General features: G+C 34.4%; 1 long non-coding RNA gene and 1 pseudogene across 1 annotated transcript; one reads left to right on the top strand and one right to left on the bottom strand.

The window, feature by feature from the left end:
* The first annotated feature begins 5252 nt into the window (after window positions 1–5252).
* LOC134241794 (uncharacterized) lies at window positions 5253–17519 on the top strand (annotated as a pseudogene).
* On the bottom strand, window positions 11066–11600 carry LOC134241793 (uncharacterized). Its single transcript, XR_009986732.1, has 2 exons — window positions 11326–11600; window positions 11066–11174 (listed from the first exon to the last, which is right to left on the bottom strand). It is a non-coding gene; the product is annotated as an uncharacterized LOC134241793 (long non-coding RNA).
* Window positions 17520–19264: the final 1745 nt, after the last annotated feature.

The following is a 19264-nucleotide window of genomic DNA, read 5'->3' as shown; positions in this document are numbered from 1 at the left end:
AGGAGGCTTATACTACTTTCCGCACATAGGCATTGTCCAATCCGATGACAGAACAACAAAACATGCTGGTTTACTACGTTTACATTGTATCGCAGACACGTGGTTTAAGTCAATTTTACCTGTTATCCTTTTCTACATTTCAAACTTTTATAAAGGTCAGCCAATGCTGTTTATACTTAATAATACGTATGGATATTCAGCATTTACGGTTTTTAGGACAAGATATGCACATGAAACTTGTATTTACCGTCCGATACTCGGGAATACGTGTAGACCTAGCGAATTGCTCACCAAACACGCTACAAAACTTTAAACTAATGTATATCAAGTATATTCTATCAATTGTTTGTAACTGTGTATGAATTTTACTATGGTCTCGGAAATGGTACATATCTTAATCCGTGTCTAATCTGTGACTCAAATGCATAAAAAATATCGGAAAGCAGTAAAATTCAAGCATGTTTCCATAGTATTTTTGTGGTACTCACTCGAAACGAATTTCATTTAGTTGATTGGTCAGTTAGAAAGTATCGCCTGTGCCTCGATTAGCATATGAATTCATTCTTACGTCAGAAAATCTAGTTCCGTCGATATGTTTATAATGGGAACGCTTCAAAGAGTGGGGCGGTGTTAAAATGCAATGGGAATTGGATGTACATGTAAACATGACACCCCTACCCCAATAAAAGATCAATGTCTTTCAAATCACGTTTCTATTTTTGTTAAAAATAGTATTCTATGAAGGTACACATATCAGTGATTAGTTACCTACAAAAAATTTGAGTAAAATTTAGACATTTAATTTTTTGTCAATATACGGGGGGCCGCAAGTCATCTCATCCTTTGTTTGTTACGCTCGAAATTTCTTTGTGCTCAAATTGTCGAATGGAAAGATTTGCGAATTTTATCTCACTACTACTTCAATTTCTTGTGTATATAACTTTCAAAATAATAAAGTGCGAGATTATTATCTTTCATGCATGTATTTGAACGTTTTTATACACAGATTTTCATATATACCTTTTCCTCAGATATTCAACATATTAACTTTGTACATTGAGAATAATTTTGATATTATTTTAGATGCAGAATACTCCTGATGTTTTCAATGCAGCCTTCGAAAAGGTAAATGTAACAACAGTTAGAGGTACTAAGTGCTGACATACATTCAGAAATAATAACAATTTTCAATTGAAATTCATTTACATTTTTGTTTTTCATTTCATTCACATTCTGAAAAGGGATATAAAATCGGACTAGTTTGTGACGTCATAAAAACAAAAATTGTGAATACACTGCTTTGACACTATAATATTTTCTGTTAATTTATATTTCTCATACAATTTATTGAATTTAGCATATTTCAGGAAGTTTAAAAAATTTAACTTTTGTGGGGGCACATATATGCAATATACCGCATATAATTCTTTTGTTGCTTTTTATGAGTTCAAATTTACCGCGCAATAATACAACCGTAGTAACGGAAGTGATGTGAAGCGAGGGGAGGTAATAACTGATACATAGATCTTGCAGCTATAATGTGTGTTTACATGATGTAAGATCGAGTAAGTGTTTGAAGTTTAAGATACAGTTATTAAATCTTGAATTTTCCATGGATTCCGAGGACTGGAAATGAGGGGATTGCATGGATAAGATGATTAAGCTGGTCGTCAAGGGGGTGTGTCCTCATACCAAACCAGATTATACAAAATGTTATGCGTTCCTTTTTGGAAATCAACCAATGAGAGGCGAGAATATAAACAAAATTAAATCATAAATAAATGTCGATTGATGGTCATGGTCAGTCAGTAGTTTAGACATATAAATATGTTTAGACATATAAAATGGTACAAAGTGATTTTAAAATATTTTATTTAAATATTTTTTAAAAATCTGTTCTTTGATGTATACACATCAGTGGATTTTCTACATACAGTCTTTTATTTTTAAAACTTATTTATACGTTTTAGGCCTGCTGTATGTACAAATATGTTGAAAACTAAGCTTAAATGTGCACATCGATTCTCTTATCCTTGATTTAAATGGACACAGATCCGAAGAATGATAAGCAATAATAAAGCTCAACGTATATTAAAATACAATTTCCAACATATAAGAGAAATTGCCAATAAGCACCCGTAGTGTATGATGTATAAAGTAGTGCAACATAATAAATTTGATTTTGTAACATCGCAGTAAGAAGTGATCTTAAATGAAATTGATTTTTGTAGAAATAAAAGTAAATCAAAATGTAATAAGGGAGTGTATTTCTGATAATTATCCATTCTGTTTCTAAACAAATTGCGTGACTTTGAAGTATTTCGTCATGCTATAAGCCTGTGTAATAAAACTGTCAGTAGACTCAAACATAGCTTTTGGAATGGCTCTATTAGAAGTAAAAAAAAAATGACCCCCCCCCCCCCCCGCGCTTACGCGGGATTTCACCTAGTCATATCTAAAGAATTTTATATATAGAAGTTATATCTGATGTCTAATTTGTTACCCCAACGCTTCCGAAGAAAGCCATGAATCAAATTTGAGAAACCTGTAGGTTCTCCTCAATTACTGGATAATCATTTTAGAACAGCTCATTTATTTTGTTATCTCGAAAACGAAATATTGCTTACAGAACAATTTTCATTGAACAGGTACTTATTTTAATAAAATGTAATCATGTCAATTTTCCATTATATTATAGATCAGTTTTTAAAAAAAAATTACTCTTTATTTTATTTATTTCTTAAGAACTTTGGAACTTTTTTATGAAAAAGAGAAAAAAGCATTTGAGAAAAAATACATGTACATTTATTTCTAATTTCAGGTCTTGCTGGTCACAGACCATACTGAGTTTTTATTTGATTGTAAAGTCTACCCTGTCCATAAACAATATTTCAATATCATTATCCATTAATATTTTTGCCCTGATTGTAAGTTAACCTACATAATGATGCATCATTTTTTTGCGTTTTTTAAAGTATATGAACCGTTGTTATGGTTTAAAAAAATAGTAGTTTCTGCATAATTCTTTCAAAACTCCACTCCTCCTCCAGCAAATAAACTTGCCTTAAGTTAGAGACTAATGCAAGGATCATCACACAGCTCCATGCAGTATCCTCCCATAGCTTAATATATATAAGTGTATTGTAATGTCGGTTTTATTTTTTATTTGTTAGATATGTTTCATTTCGTACCATCGTATGTACCATTTCTTAAGTACGTCAGATCGATACAATGGATATGTTAGCAAATTCAATTTATCATTAAGTCAAATAGTGACAGAGGTCATTTGTTTGACTAATTTTAAATACACTGAAGTCTCGACGGCTTTTTCCGTTATTTTTCTTATGCATAAAAAAGAACCATTTCTAATAATAATAATAATAAAATAATTTTCAAAATCTCTGAATAGTGGAATGTGCAATTCAATATTTTAAACGAAAATTTGCAGCAAAAATAGATTACAAACACGATTTATTGTTTTGGCTAAAAGTTGGTTTAGGTATATAGGAAATATTTTTAAGTCACCAAGCTGAACGTTGGTGAAGGTCAGGATACACTCGAATCATCAGTATTTTTTGTATAAAGTAAGTATGATTCTATGTTACAAAGATATAGCACAGACAAGGAAAAATTTCTGAGAGACAATTATGTAATCATGCATTTCATTTGTTTGAATTGGGGAATAACACAAATATTAATTAAGATTTTAAATAACTAACATTACATATTATACATTATAAAACAAAGAAAGAACAATACAAATAATACGAAATAAACAAACATAAAACGGTCACTAGCAAATGGAATATTGAGATAACGAACAACATTCAAGCTTAAATTTAAGCTCATTTGAATAATTCAAATCGGGAGATTAGAAAAAAAAAATGACCTTCATAAACATATCTTGCATGTAGACATTATTATCTTTCATTTAGGCATAACTTGATTGTCTTTCATGTTGACATGATTTATCCTGCATGCAAAGAACAGAAATGTGACACTTTTTCAGCCTTACCATTATTAAAAAAAATTATCGTAGCAAAAGCTAATATCAAGAAATTTTTGATGTAAGCGATGAAGCAAAGTACTAATTACTTTTTAAAAATTATTCCGTACGAAATCCTAGAAGGGTTAAATAAAAAAATAATTAAAGAATAATAAAGTCATAATAACGACCTTTTTATCTCGTTATTACGCCTTTCTTAAGTTGTAATAACGCCTTTTCATCTCCTCTTGCAGTTTTTGTTTGATTTCATTATAACTTGCCACACAAGTATTGTACTATATTCTACACTAAGATACATAATTTAGTACGTATATCGGTTTTGATTTCGATGAACCGTACGTGTTACCATGGTAATTAAAAATATTTGAAATACTTTTAAAATGCTACTCCTAATACAATTTTAGTCTGGTTATAATATGAAGTTTCATGCAGGTAGAAAACACTGACTCTGAGATACATACATGTATTTGTTTTTGTTGAATTTGATAAATGATATTGCCATGTTAACTAAAATTGAAAAATCCGTAAAAAGTATTAAAAGGTACATGCACCTACAGATGTAGCCTTATTGCAATCTTGCCACAAAGAGACGCAATTAAGGATCACTGTTTTATTAATGTCTCTGTTGTAAAGTTTCAAGTCCCAACTGCTTTTGTCTTCCTTTCTTAAATTATATAAACCAGTAGGGCTACACTCTCGACAGAGACTTCTTGGTTTTTCTGAGTTTGATTTTAGCATACAATATATTTTCTATTCTATTCAGATTCCGAAGCAGCCGCCCAGCAGATTCAAACCGGTGACAGACTCAGACGGTCTTGTAAAGAGAATTTTTTTGATTGGTCGGTGTGGCGTGGGTAAAATTTGCTTCATAAACACGCTCTTGTCCTGTTTCGGAAGAAGCATTAAGAACATAAGGGGGATTGCGGTATGTGAAAATAATCGGATTTTACATGTATTTAATGAAAAAAAATCATTTGCCATTGCAGTATAGAAAAATGAAAAATTATTTTTAGCTCTACTCGTCAGAGACTAGAAGAGCTTATGCGATGTCTGTCGTCCGTCCGTCTGTCTAACGAGGCCCAATCTAGTTCACATTTTTTACCACTGCGCAACTCGAGCGATTTCCGGTAGGCGTATAACATTGAGTAACAATTATGAAGAAATAAATGAATTTAACACAGATCGAGAAATGTTTCATGAATATATATTATTTTTTTAAAAAAAAAATAGTTTTTACATAGTTTTAAAAAGACCCGTACGTTATAAAATAGTTTTACGACTTCAACCCAGTTTATGGTATTGTGTACATTCGATACCAGACGATTTGACAGTTGCCGCGCTTCGAGTCGAAGATGGTGAACAGATCGAAGAAAGGTAGATTTTTAAAAGAGACACAAGTTAAATGTTATAGAAAACAACTAGAAAATATACGCAGAACAGATGAAGAATGTGATCACCCCCAAGAAGCCGTTACACCTTTTGTTTTTGATACGAATTTGCCTTCATTTGATACCATTGATACACAAGCTGCTGGCAGCAAACTTTTACTTGATCATTCTTATACACAGTCAACAGATTCGTTTGATGAAATAAATGATTTACATTTCTCTGAAAAATTAAAAGAATTGAATGCAACTAGGCATGTAGTGGATCTTCAGACGCTTTTTGACAACATGGTGTGTTTAGACTGCGGGGGGATTTTACTGAATTTTAAGGATGCTGTTGGGGTTTTACCGGCTGGTATTTGTGGACACCTGGTTGTCAGGTGTTCCAGCTTCTTAAGTTTGTGAGAGTTGCCATGTTGAAAACACATGCTTCATCCCAAGGACAAAAAATATTTGATGTAAACACCAAAGTGGCAACTGGTATGTATAATGACTATACTGTTTTGATTTTCACGTTTTGATTTACAACATCAATTCACTCTGATCACAAGTATTAATTTCAGTTATATAAATTCAAGACATTCACAATTGTTTTTTTTCTAAATAGGAAGGGGGGATTTCGGGATGTAACTGGGATACTGTGACTACTGTCAAATATTAATCTCTCTTTTCACTCAAATCCCATAAAACACTAGCTGGCCCAAATGGCTTTATGAAAGATCTGATCATGTGCCAACCTGTTTTACATCCCAATATAAAACTCAAAAAATGGTACCTTATTTTTTATATTTACACATGTAACTGATTTATTAAAAATAGTAAGGTACCGAAGTTTTAAATCTGTAAGGGATTTGCATTTTTTCAAAACTCAACAGTGTATACATTTGAATGTGTTGAACACATCGATCACTTATGACGTCACTATAACATCAAGCATAGTAATATGTTTTTGACATAACTCATTTTGACGTAGGCAAGTATGAAGTAAATTTGTTATACAAAATGGATAAAATCATTTACCCAATCAAATAACGTGTTATAACTAAAATTAAATTATTAGACTATTATTATGAAAAATACCAGCATCACAGTCCACTTAACCTTGATTTTTGACCTATTTTTCAAAAATTATCTGAATAAATAAAACTTCTGTCTTATAATTATTTGGATTTTTACTGAAATTGTTTCAATTAAAACCACATGTTTATTAGCTCATGTAACTGTACTTTTAAACGTTTTATGATAAACAAGTGTCAGTAATAAATGCTTTTCTTGTAAGTACGTCTTATAAACCGTAGATGTTTTTTTCTTCTGTCAAATGCAAAGTGCATTACAAAATGCATGAACTTTTAATGTAGTATTAAACTTGTATTCAACCGAGTATAGATGACCACTCTTATATTTTTTCATATCCTTAATGATGCTATAGCAGGCGACCCATGATTCTTGAAATACTCTGGACTGTACACCAAAATTCTGACTTTAATTCTTACATGTATTATATCTACACTAAATGTTTGGTAAGTTTCAAATGATTGGATTTTATTTGTAGACAGCAAAAAGTGCACTGGAATTACAGCTTCAGCAGATGGTGCTTTCCAGAGGAGGGGGTCAGGCAAATGCTATAACAGTCTGCCAGGTATGTACACATATATTCTAGATTAATATAAAAGAATTGTGCTTTGCATGTACTACATGTATGTATATGCTTAACCAAGTATTTAGGGTTTGACACATGATGCAGATGATGCACAAGCTGGAATCATGTTCACCATGTGTCAAAACTTTACTACCATTTAGGCATAGTGCATATGAAGCACAACTCTGTTGTTATTTATCTATGGACTATTGACTATCAAAATAAAGTCAATGTACAGACGTATGTCTAATCTTCATAATAATTTTTCCATATGTATTATAAGCTCACCTGAGCTGAAAGCTCAAGTGACCAGTTTTTTGATCACATTTTGTCGGTCGTCTGTCTGTCCATCCATCTGTCCGTGAACTTTTCAAATTTCCACTTTTTCTCAAGAACTACCAATTTTAACCAATTTTAACCAAACTTGCCATGAAAAATCCCTGAATAAAGGGATTAAAATTTGTTTTAATGAAAGGCCACGCTTCTTTCAACATGTTCAAAGGAAGATAATTAAAAATAGATGAAAATTTGGAGGTATCTTTTAAAAATCTTTTTCTCACAAACCACTGGGCTAGGAAAGATGAAACTATGTATGTGGAAACATATTCAGGTAGTGTGGATTTAAGTTTGTTCAAATCATGACCCCAGAAGGTAGGGTGGGGTCACAAAGGGGGATAAAAGTTTTACATAGAAATAAAACAGAAAATGCTGTTCAATTTAATCTTCTTCTCAAGAACAGCAAAGCCATGATAAAGCATCCACAGGTAATGACTAGATTCAAGTTTGTTCAAGTCATGATGCCCGGGGGTAGGGTGGGGCCACAATGGGGCATCAATATTTTGAAAAGGATAATTTAGAAAATAAATCTTTTTCTCAACAACAGAAAAGCCATTAGTCTTATCAGTATTCATATATGGAGGCTTCCTCAGATAGTGAACAATACATTTTATTCCATTGAGGGCCCGATAGGGGGAGAGATAGGCCACAACTGGGAATTAACTTTTACAAATTAATGAATAGAAAAAAAAAATTGCTGCTAAAGAACAGCAGAGCCACTTGATATGGATATATTGATATAGATATTTCATATTAATATGGAAGCATCATCATGTAGTTTAAAATTCAAGACTCCCTCCCCCACCCCCTCCCCTGTAAACTTTTTAATACCGAACCTTTATTATGACTATGTTTGCCCGAATGAAACAGCTAGTCTGAGAGGTTTCTTGAAACCTGTGAATATAGCAATATAATTTTACGTAATATAAAGCATCTTTGAATGCTAGGATTCTGGTCTTTTACCATTTTCAACATTTTTAGCTCACCTGGGCTAAAAGCTTGAGTAGCTTTCCTGTTCACCGATTGTCTGTTGTCCGTCTGTCTGTAAACTTCTTACATTTTCATCTTTTTCTCAGGAACAACTGGGCCGATTTCAACCAAACTTGTCACAAAGCAATATTAGGTAAAGAAAAGTCAACAAGACCAATGGGATTCAAGTGAGCATAGTGGTCCACTGATTTCTTGTTAGGTATCCTTTTATATTATTTTAAAATATATTTAATTCTAATTGGATTGTAGGCACGGCATCTCTCATTGGTAAAAGGACTGGAAAAGTTGTTGACTTCCCGTACGAAACAGTTCGGGCGGTTTAGACACGGCTCACGCACGGATTCCGTCTCCAGAAACCCGTGCTTTAGCATTCCGTGCTCCTATGTAAAGTATGTATGGAAAGCCGTGCCTAAAAGTGGTCGAGGTACGGACACGGCACGGGATATTGGCCGAAATATTTAAATGAGGTCACACGGTTTTACAAAACCCGTGTCAGAAAGCCGTGCTAGTTTCCATATATGGACTAACGGATTCTGTAAACCCGTGTCTGAAACCCGTGTCCTTTTCCATATTTATGGAGACACGGTTTTTTAGAAACCCGTGTCAAAAAAGCCGTGCCGTATACCATATAAGGAGTCACGGGATCTGTGCATTTGTTTAGATCTAGGTCATCACCCTCTAAAGGGAACCCCCTGATGTAACTGTGGATGCCAAAATGGTGACTGAAACCAAACTAACTTCACATTGCTTTACATTAATGCTTAGTTTTAGAATTTTAAAAGTTAAAAATCTTATATGAATTTACTTTCAGTTAAAGATTTACTTTTATCAGTTATATTCCATGCTAGTTTCTAATTAAGATTTTAATGATAATATACAATATTCAATTGTAATTTAATCTACTTAGCTAAGTTTGCACAATCTGAGAAAGAATTTAGTTTAAATAAAACGTTCACTAGCACAGTGATGTCACATAAAATATAATACTAAACTAAAGTCATTTAAATAAACCCAAACCATTTCATCATGTTCATTGTCAACATTGCAATACAGGAAGATCATGAAAATTGAAATTCTAGATTACACTTACTGCATCTTGTTCAAAAGTGAAGAAATTATCCCAGACTGACATAAATACAATTCCATCTGACATCTATTTGTTAAATATCCTTTAAATAGAGCAAAAAGACACATTGACTTAGCTCATGACCATGAATCCCTCCAATTTAATATTCAAATAAAGGAAGTTATGATTGAGCATGCTCAGTAAAAAGCCGTGAGATATAAATAAATAGTTTGAAGGAAAACCCGCCTGAGTTAAAAACCGTCTCCCAGGGACACGGATTCCATGCCTCCACACGGGTTTCTGTGAGTAAGGATTCCTCACGGTCAGACACGGAATCCGTGTCTGAGTGTCTTGGACATGCAGAACCCGTGCGGCTTTTTAAAAACCCGTGCAGATTCCGTGTCTTAGCCGTGCCCAAGCCGTTCCTATTCCGCCTCGAACTTTCGTACGGGTTCAGTGCTAGATATAAATGATGCAGATAATGTGATGTAGCAAAGGCAAAAAAGAAAACACCTGGAACGCATGTATGCAGAAAAAACTGGAAAGGATCTTCTAAAGCTATGGAACCTGACATGATTGTGGAAATTCGAAATGATAACAAAGATAAAAATAACCCTGTTGATACACTCATAGGAGATAATGATTGTATTGCTTTTAATCGAGCAAGGTGTGAGGTTAGTTCATGCATTGAAAAAGTAAGTGACAAAGACCGCGTAAAGAAAAACATTACCAATAAAATGTACAAGTTAAAGCCGTAATACAAGTAGCTGTCAGTAAAAACCATAAATGCCATAGTAAAAGTTTCAGCTACATGTTAGCGCAGAGCAAAGGAGATGAAGTTCAAATTGAGAACCCATGGCAAAGTGGAAGGCAGTTATTAAGCAGTTTCTTAGCCTTAACAGTTTAAACATTTAAGCAGTCCTAGAGCAGTTACTTAACCTTCCCAGATTGCTGATGGATGAACATGCAAACTTTTTGCAATTTATAAGCAGTTTTCTTAGCCTTACCAGTTTCTTTGCAGTTCATAGGCAGTTTCTTAGCAGTTCATAGGCAGTTACTTAAGCAGTTCATAGGCAGTTACTTTAGCAGTTTTTGCTAACTGCTTGTGGACTTCCAGTATACTACTGCTTATCTATTTCCCTCTTATCACATAAATATTAATGAGTCACGAAGAGGTTTTCTCGTATCAAACTTTTAATTACATAGCAATAATAGATCAATTGTTACATTTTAATTTATTGTATTTTGTACGATTGATTAACTACACAATCAAGCAATCAGAGATTGCGATGATGAATGTTTAAAAAAAATTTAAACACTTAAGTACTGTTTTATGCATCTGTAATTTTACATGTATCTTAATTATTAACACAAACAACCATGCAGTTATACTCACTGACTTTTTAGAAAACATATATCCCAGGGCATATGATGCTCAACAAGATTCAACACTGAAGGTATAATTAAAATGTCCAAATTAAGTAACAGCAATAAATATCCACTTCATCCCACATTAAGTCCTGATTATACAGCAGTCCTATTGCACTAAAGGCCAGTACATTGTTGGGTTTTTCTATCCTTATGTAAACCACAAAAGTATTTCAATTGGCACTCTTTTGGTAATCATAATAATTTATTGCTCAGCGCAGCTAGGTTTATAGATCATCCATTGATCTCAGTTGTTATTCTTGAAAGAGACACAAAAAATTGTGTATGCCAACTAGAATTTTGTCCCACTCCTCTTCTAAAAGTCTGTAAATGGAAAGGAATTAATCATGAAACAGATTGCAATTAATTATTAATATATGCCCTTAATTAATTCAAACAAAAAATTAGAACAGAACATGTATTCAATTTATCTCTTTATTAAAGGCCACATAAATATATTGTAGTAATTACTTACCAATTGTTAAATGACTACATCATTTCTTCATTAAATCTAAATGCAGCTTATGGCCAGCAGGCTCCCTCTTCATTGGTTTATATAGCCTTTGTCCAACAATACAAATTGGCACCCAGAATTCAATTTTGGCGGTCAGTTGTTGGCTTCCTGTTTTGTTATATTTGTTGGAACATTGAGCCCAACATTAAATTTCTCTTGAACCCAATCAAATTATACAAGGAAACTGCTTATATACTGCTTACAAAACTGTTTAGGAAACTGTCTTGTCCTCAAGCATATGCAGCTAAGATATAACTGCTAGGGAAACTGATTACTGCTTAAAAACTGCTAAGGAAAACTGTTTACTCCCAAGGTCCTAGCAGTTACTAGGGAGCAGTAAAAATCAAACTGCATGAAACTGTTTGAAAACTGCTAAAAATTAGTAAAACTGCTAAAGAACTGCCTAGTAACTGCCTATATAGGCAGTTCACTTTTCCATGGGAAGGGCTTAGATTCAGTGATTTTACATCAATTTGGAGACCATCTGAAATGTGGAGAATGGTGCAATATTAAGAAGAAACCCACTACAAGGCATAGGAATCCTCCTTGGGGTGCTGATCTACAAGATAAAACCCTGAAGAGTGAATTATTATCAGTTTTTAGAGAACTTAATTGTAGCAAGTTGAGCAAGTTGGACTGTAACGAGCAACTGTAACGAGAGTTTTAACAACACCTTACGATCAAAGGCTTCAAAAGATAAACATTATAGCGAGAGTGGAAGCTTAGCACACAGACTTTCTGCAGCGCTATGCCAGAAGAATGAAGGATACAGCTATGTAGCAAAGGTATAAAATGTCATTAATGCATTGGAAATAAATTTCTGTCCCATATCAGTTTACCTACATGACTGTAATAAATTGAACACAGTGTATTTTTTTTATGGTATCGATATTTATATGCTATTTTAGGTCCATGAGGAGCTTGGACTTAGTAGTGAAACAGCAATAAAGCAGTTACCTCAATCAGCGACAAAGATGTACAGAAAAAAAGGGAAGTTTCCAAGACAAAAGAATCCAAGGTGAAATATCTTATGAGTTATGGAATGGGTATGAGGAAAAAGCAAATTTAGGATTTCCCGAGGGATGAAACTATTTCCCAAGGCGGCTTTGACACCAAGGGAAATAGTTTCCTCACTCGGGGAACCAGTAATTTGCTTTTTCCCGAGTTCCCATTCCATAACTGTTTTATTATACCAAAACAATAATATATATAGTCAATTTAATTTTTAAATGAGATATTTCGATAATCAAAAAAAAAACAACAAAAAAAAACAAAAACAAAAAACAAAAAACAAAAAAAAAAAAAACACTGTAGAGGCATAAGTACAAATGCATGCGGTTTAACAGATTGTATGATAAGTAATGCATCATCTCCTGAAACAATTAGATTATGGTATTTTTAAAAAGTATTTTTACTGACATTTTTAAGAATTAAATTATCCTTGTCTTCATTTTGCCAGAATCCAAGTATGATTTTGACATTGCATGTCGAAATGTTTTGACGTTATAGTTACATTGCTAATAACATGACGTCATAGACTCGAGATTCCTTGAAAGCTCCACCCTCTGTATCTGTATCATATCACAATAAAAACATTGGTTTTAATTATTTATGTTTTTTTAATATAGTTGCAACGTCAGAAATTGAAGAGTCTGAGAAATTCTGAAACAAGGAGCAAAGAAGTTAGAGAGGGTGACACTTACTGCTCAAACATCTTAGGTAATTTGACGTAGTCTAATGGTTATAAAGCATAATTGACACTTTAATTTTATGAAAATTTGAAGTCAGTTTATTAAGGTCTTCCGTCTCCAACGGAAGACCTTCTTGTTTTCGTTCGGTTTCTTTTTCCCTATTATTATTATTATTCTTCCAACCGATTTTGTGCAAGCGATTTCTCAGAGATGGCTCGTCCGATTTATACCAAACTTTCAGATCTGAAAGATATTTAATTGATCTTGATAGGTTTTTTTCCTTTTTGATTATCTCACTTCCGGTCGTGAGATATGGACGATTTTTTGATTTTCAGAGGGTCGGCTTGTCCGGGAAACTCCTCCGAAACGACTTTAGATATGGACTTAAGATTTTCAGGGAAAATAGAGGAAGGTTTGGTGAGTTGTAATTGGGTCTCCAAATCTTTCTAGCGCAAAAGGCACCGGAGTTCGGTAGGGCCGAAAAAATGTCTCAGAAATATCTCACAAAATTTGACGCATTTTGTCTCATATCTTCACACCTGTTCATAATTTGTTAAAGCATATTGAAGACAAAATGTGCAACATCGCAAGACCTTTCATTTGATGTAAAAAAAAAAATAGGGCTGACCCTTCAAATTAGGGGCTCAGATGGGCCAAAAGTCTTTTATCTATAACTCTCTAATGATCAATATTTTGTTATATATTACTGAGCAAAAGTATTCATCTTAACAATTTGATGCTTACTATATAAGTTGTTTGAAAATTGGCTTATCTGAATTCTAGATATTAATATTTGAAAATCTGAAGCGGGCCCAAGATGGCGGCTGTCTTTGTCAATTCCGCCATTTCGCAATTTCGCAATTGGGGTTTATGGAGGCAGCTGAGCGTTTGATTAAACAATTCTGACATAAGAATGCATGAAATGTAAAAAATTTACTTGGACTTTCACGTAGTAGTACGTTGCAATTCAGTGTCAATCTTAACACTTTGCAATTCAGTGTCAATCTTAACACTTAATTACCGTTTCACTACTTTAGTGTAACTGGGCTAGATACGATATATGTAATGTTTACAATGACTTTTTAAACGTCGAAATAAAATAAAGGCGATAAGAACGTTTTATTTATTTTATTTCATTGAAACTATCACACCTATTTAATAGATTAGTCCAAAGAAAATGCGCGAATATTTACTCGTGGCGTTTGGCGCAAATTATTAATAGTGACCCGCCTTTTATGATTCTTAGACAGGTGTACGGTTGCAAAAGTATACACAAGTATATTTAGAGCAGTACTCCCAAAAGCTTAATGGTTTGCGCGTTGGGGATAAAACAGAAAAAGGCGACATGGGTTCAATCCTCTTTGCGACCAAAATTTTGAATCACTTTTCAGCTCGATTTTACGAGATTTTTTTCCTGAATTGGACGGAAGACCTCTCGTTGCTCGCAACGAGATCGTTTCTAGTTTTCTATGTTATTGTATATTCTGTTATAATTTGCCTGAATATGATCCAACTTCTTTTTATTAACTTTTCATTATGTGCATCTTAGGAGATACAGATGACCCAGATTTGGAGACTATTCCGGGACCAACAGGTGACTCAAGTAGTCCAAAAACAGTTGTCTATTATAATCTGGAGACTACAGGATTGAGTATGTCTTATTATTATTATGTCTTACTATTAGTTTAATTATGTTATATAAAATTTTTATGCGTGCGTTTTGTAATATCTTTACTTTGCATATTTGTTACATGTATTTGTTACAATATTATTAACATATTTTTATCAACTGCAGGTTATCATCTGATCAGAAGTGTAGGAGTTCTTAGTACTACAATTGCATCACTCATTTGACAATTCTACTTTTTGCAATTCATCTCTTTACACTGGTAATATTCGTCTGATGAAATATATAAAACATTTAGATTGTCATTTTAAGACATTATACATTATTTTGCTGCCTATAAGATGATAACTGATTAATTATGTTTACATATTGTACGATAGATTATTTTTACTTCCTATTGAGAAACAAGATGGTTTTTCCTACCAAAAAATCTTTTGACTCTGGGTTTTTTGTATTGAAATTTGTGATATTATGTTCAATTTTTACTTATGTGTATATTGTTTTTTTTTCTATCTAACCAATCACAGAATTTCTAACTGAATACCATCGTTCTGGACAAGTAACCTGTTTTAAACTGATTATGAATTTATCCTTCTTTTCCAAACAAACAATAATAATTATAAGTTTTTAGCTCACCTGAGCCGAAGGCTCAAGTGAGCTTTTCTGATCACATTTTGTCCGTCGTCCGTCCGTCTGTCTAGCTGTCCGTCCGTCTGTCTGTCCGTCCGTCTGTAAACTTTTCACATTTTCGACTTCTTCTCAAGAACCAATGGGCCAATTTTCACCAAACTTGGTACAAAGCATTCTTGGGTTAAGTGGAGTTTACATTGTAAAAATGAAGGGCCGAGCCCCTTACAAGGGGAGATAATCAAGAAAAAACAAAAATAGGTTGGGGTCACTAAAAAATCTTCTTCTCAAGAACCATTGGGCCAGGAAAGCTGAAACTTATGTGAAAGCATCCTTGGGTAGTGTAGATATTAAATTGTTAAAATCATGACCCCCGGGGGTAGGGCAGGGCCACAATAGGGAATCCAAGTTTTACATAGAAATATATAGAACAAATCTTTAAAAATCTTCTTCTCAAGAACCACTAGGCCAGGATGCCTGCAACTTATGTGGAAGCATCCTTGGGTAGTGTAGATATTAAATTGTTAAAATCATGACCCCCGTAAATTGTTAAAATCATGACCCCCGGGGGTAGGGCGGGGCCACAATAGGGAATCCAAGTTTTACATAGAAATATAAAGAACAAATCTTTAAAAATCTTCTTCTCAAGAACCACTGGGCCAGGAAAGCTGAAACTTATGTGGAGGCATCCTTGGATAGTGTAGATATTTAAAAATTGTTAAAATCATGACCCCTATGGGTAGGGCGGGGCCACAATAGGGAATCCAAGTTTAACATAGAAATACATAGAACAAATCTTTAAAAATCTACTTTTCAAGAACCACTGGGCCAGGAAAGCTGAAACTTATATGGAAGCATCCTTGGGTAGTGTAGATATTAAATTGTTTAAATCATGACCCCTATGGGTAGGGCGGGGCCACAATAGAGAATCCAAGTTTTACATAGAAATATATAGAAAAAATCTTTAAAAATCTACTTTTCAAGAACCACTGGGCCAGGAAAGCTGAAACTTATATGGAAGCATCCTTGGGTAGTGTAAATATTAAATTGTTAAAATCATGACCCCCGTGGGTTGGGCGGGGCCACAATAGGGAATCCAAGTTTTACAAAGAAATATATAGAACAAATCTTTAAAAATCTTCTTCTCAAGAACCACTGGGCCAGGAAAGCTGAAATTTATGTGGAAGCATCCTTATGTAGTGTAAAGTTTTAAAATAAAAAAGGGAAGGTGTTGTTGGGCATGATAGGTATAGTAAGAGGGGGAATCTGGTAAAGATCTGCATTACCCAAGTTACTCAGTTGAGCGATGTGGCCCATGGTCCTCTTGTTTAGAGTTTACTCTTGAATAATTGGCATGAGAGTATAACAAAGGTATACTTTTCTATCATTCATGCCATTTCTAATTACTTTTCTTTGTTTCATAGGTAGAGAAAGTGGAATTATTCAAATTTTAGCTGTTTGTGAGGACCGGGTTTTCAACAAGTATATTACACCTAGCCAGGAAATTTCAGAGGAGGCCAGCAGAATCACTGGAATAAGCTTTGATATCTCAACCAATGAGATGTACCCCAACAATGGAGTTGTACCCCATAGTCTTCCACTTCAAGTCTTTTTGGACTTTATACAATTTTTGATGTTAATGGGCAAAAATTGTGTGTTAGTAGCTCACAACAAAAAATGTTTTGATTCCATCATATTGTTTAATCAGTTGAAATATTACAAGATATGGAATCACTTTTGTAAATATGTTGTTGGGTTTTGTGATACCTTGCCATTTTTCAAATATTTGTGTCCGTCTTTTGAAAGTTACAAGCAGGAGTACCTTGCTAAGAGATTATTGAGTGAGTCTTACTCAGCTCACAATGCCTTTGATTACTCTAAAATGCTTCAAACCCTTGTAAAAAAGAGTGAAAAGGTTGATGTTTTGTGCTTTCTGATTTTTTTATAGTACGGTGCAAGTAAGTTCTCATGGTGTTCAGCCATCTGTAGAATCTTTAGAATATTAACAGAAAGAAAATGTTATCTCAAAAGCAATCCTGAAGAAGATTAAATCTTCATCACTAACATACAGTCATTTGAAACTTGCATATCTGAGAGAAGGTGTTGATGGTATATTTTTCTTATTTAGTGAAAAGACAAATGATGGGAAGGCTAGAGTAAGCAACACTAACAGAGATTCAAAGAAGGTTGCTGATTTTTTCTCAAGTTAGTAATTACCGTTCACGGTAGCCTAGTGGTAGAGCGTTCGCTTCGTGATCGGGAGGTCCGGGTTCGATTCTCGTTCCCGGCGCCGCGTCAAACCTGAGACGTAAAAATAGGTAGTGACTGTTCCTTCGCCAAGCGCTCGGCATCAGAAGTGAAAGTCACGGGTCTTTCGGATATGACCTTAAAAACGTAGGTCCCGTGTCACGGTAGGAGTTGGCACGATAAAGAACCCTCACTGCTCAAAGGCCCTGAGTGCCGAGTATAGGTCTAAATTTGAAGCCCTTCACCGGCATACGGTGACGTCTCCATATGAGTGAAAAATTCTCAAGAGGGACGTTAAACAATATACAATCAATCAATCAATCAAGTTAGTAATGTTAACATGTATTTTTTAGCTCACCTGAGCCGAAGGCTCAAGTGAGCTTTTCTGATCACATTTTGTCCGTCGTACGTCCGTCTGTCCGTCTATCTGTCTGTCTGTCCGTCTGTAAACTTTTCACATATTCGATTTCTTCTCAAGAACCGCTGGGCCAATTTTAACCAAACTTGGTACAAAGCATCCTTGGGTTAAGGGAAATTTAAATTGTTACAATGAAGGGCCAAGTCCCCTCACAAGGGGAGATAATCAAGAAAAGACAAAAATAGGGTGGGGTCATTAAAAAATCTTCTCAAGAACCACTGGGCCTGAAGAGCTGAAACTTATGTGGAAGCAGCCTGGGGGTAGTGTAGATTCTAAATTGTTCAAATGGTGACCCCCGGGGGTAGGGCGGGGTCACAATGGGGAATCAAAATTTTACATAGAAATATATAGGAAAATCCTTTGAAAATCTTTTTCTCAAGAACCACTGGGCCAGAAAAGCTGAAATTTGTTTGGAAGCATCCTGGGGTAGTGTAGATTCTAAATTGTTCAGACCATTACACCCGGGGGTAGGGCGGGGCCATAATGGGGAATCAAAGTATATATAGGAAAATCCTTTGAAAATCTTCTTCTCAAGAACCACTAGGCAAGAAAAGCTGAAACTCATGTTGAGGCATTCTCAGATAGTGTAGATTCAAATTTGTTCAAATCTTGACCCCCGGGGGTAGGGCGAGAGAAGAAGATTTTCAAAGATTTTTCCTATATATTTCTGTGTAAAAACTTTGATTCCCCATTGTGGCCCCCACAATGGGGAATCAAAGTTTTTACACAGAAATATATAGGAAAAATCTTTGAAAATCTTCTTCTCAAGAACCACTGATCAAGAAAAGCTGAAACTTGTGTGAAACCATCCTGCGGTAGTGTAGATTCTAAATTGTTCAAATCATGACCCCTGGAGGTAGGGCGGGGCCACAATGGGGAATCAAAGTTTTAAATAGAAATATATAGGAAAATCCTCTGAAAATCTTCTCCTCAAGAACCACTGGGCAAGAAAAGCTGAAACTTATGTGGAAACATTTAAGGTTAGTGTAGATTCTAAATTGTTCAAATCTTGACCCCCATGATAGGACGGGGCCACAATAGGGAATCAAAGTTTTACATAGAAATATACAGGAAAATCCTTTGAAAATCTTCTCAAGAACCACTGGGCCAAAAAAGCTGAAACTTATTTGGAAGCATCCTGGGGTACTGTAGATTCTAAATTGTTCAAATGATGACCACCGGGGTAGGGCAGGGCCACAATTTGGAATCAAAGTTTTACATAGAAATATATAGGAAAATTCTTTGAAAATGTTCTCCTCAAGAACCACTTGACCAGAAATTTATGTGCAC

This window comes from Saccostrea cucullata, unplaced genomic scaffold, assembly GCF_032062105.1.
Source record: "Saccostrea cucullata isolate Sc308-1 unplaced genomic scaffold, CSIRO_AGI_Scuc_v1 ctg2770, whole genome shotgun sequence".
NCBI lineage: Eukaryota > Metazoa > Mollusca > Bivalvia > Ostreida > Ostreidae > Saccostrea > Saccostrea cuccullata.
The sequence above is the reverse complement of the archived record's forward strand: the minus strand, read 5'-3'. Positions and strand labels throughout refer to the sequence as shown.